At 36.4% G+C, this 1,774-nt stretch overlaps 1 non-coding gene across 1 annotated transcript; it reads left to right on the forward strand.

Annotated features, from left to right (window-relative positions):
- The first annotated feature begins 974 nt into the window (after nt 1-974).
- On the forward strand, nt 975-1,081 carry LOC122151049. The gene has a single exon (XR_006163951.1). It is a non-coding gene; the product is annotated as a U6 spliceosomal RNA (small nuclear RNA).
- Nucleotides 1,082-1,774: the final 693 nt, after the last annotated feature.

Raw genomic sequence — 1,774 nt, forward strand, 5'->3', positions numbered from 1 at the left:
GGACTAAAGAGGGGGAGGCCTTCAACGTGATGGATTGACATGGTGGTTGCAATGATGGGCTCAAGTATAGCAGGGATTGTGGGGCTGGCGCAGGATCTGGCAGTGTTTCGTTCTGCTGTGCATGGGGTCGCTATGAGTTGGAAACGACTAGATGGGACCTAACAACAACAACAAACAGATACATAACATTATACTTGATTCAAGTTTCTAATGCAAGGAAAATTGTTATTAAAATGTTCTCTTCTTAATCTCTAATCAGGTAGTCATCCAAGAACAGAATGTTGTTGTTCGTCGCTGGATAACAATTGATAGCCGATCTCGTTAGAAATTATGGTTGCCTGTGTAACATAGAGGACTTCTGGCGGTGTAGTGCCTAAGGCACTTGACTACTAACCAGAAAGCTGGCCGTTCAAACCCACCAACCACTCATCAGAAGAAAGGCTGGGCAATCTACTTCCGTAGTGATACTGCCTCAGAAATTTTAGGAAGGGTCTCTACCAGTCAGCTCTGATTCCATGGCAGTGAGTTTGGTTTGGTATGCAAAACAGTCCTCCATTAGTCTAAATATCATGTTAGCCTTGTTGAGAGAGTCTGATTATATTCTGCACATGATTGTTTGTAACTCTACTTACTCACTTTCCTAATACTTTGAATTGAAAAGAAATCAAATTCAGCAGTGTTTGAAAACCAGTTTAAGTGAGAAACCATATTTTCGGTTACTTTTTTCATTCTTTCCCTTTAGCGTTCCATGGCATTCTTTGATAAAGTTGTTCTACTTCCTAGGATATTCTCTGTCACTGGTTCTGTTTTGATTTTATGTTGAGAAGTGCAGATGTTGTGCTTGTTTGTTTTTGTCCTTTCTCCCTTACAACGAAGTAGAAAAGCAACTAAAATAACAGTACTTATTAACAAGAACTATTATCTTCCTGAGAGCAAACACGATTGCATTTACTATTATAAGATTTGAACATTTAGTTCTCACTTCAGCAGCACATATACTAAAATTGGAACGATACAGAGAAGATTAGTGCGGCCCCTGTGCAAGGATGACATGCAAATTTGTGAAGTGTTCCATATTTTTCTGTTCATGAACAGGGAGACAGCTTGGGGGCCAGGAGTGTGTGGGAGGGAAGGACACAGAGAAAAGATAACTATGAGGAGGAAGTAAGAAGAGAGCTGTTGTGTTGTGGGAAATTGCAGTCAATGTCATGAGACAAAGTATGTGTGAACTGCTGTATAGAGTATGAATTTGCTCTCTAAACTTACCCAAATCACAATAAAATTTAAAAAAAGATTCGAACATTTATTTGTTTTTTAATATCTATGAACATCCTAAGGTTTCTATTGGAAGTATTTTTTGCTAAATAATTACAAAGGTATATAAAATGTACTTAAACATTTTAAATCACTTTAATAAATGGCTTCAAAATGTAGTCAATTATAGTCAAACCACACTAGACTACCTAGAGTAGAACTAATTCAGTTATATCAAATATTAATTTTGATTTTTAAAGTATCTTATATGAGGCCATCATTACATTCAAGGAGAAAAGGCTTCCATACAAAAAGCACACATACAGGACAGTTTCTTCCATTTTAAAATGTCCATGTGAACTTTTGTACAACTGAATCTGGGCAACAAAATAATCAGTCTCCTGTTTTTTTTTTTTTTAAATACTCATATACATACTGAATATACCAATCTCAGAAGAAAGCTCTACCATACTTTATCAACAGACAATATGAGTAAAGAAAGTTTCAAACCTCTCAAAAA

This window comes from Orycteropus afer, unplaced genomic scaffold (genome assembly GCF_000298275.1).
Source record: "Orycteropus afer afer isolate SDZICR_OR568_19922 unplaced genomic scaffold, OryAfe1.0 scaffold00011, whole genome shotgun sequence".
Taxonomy (NCBI): domain Eukaryota; kingdom Metazoa; phylum Chordata; class Mammalia; order Tubulidentata; family Orycteropodidae; genus Orycteropus; species Orycteropus afer.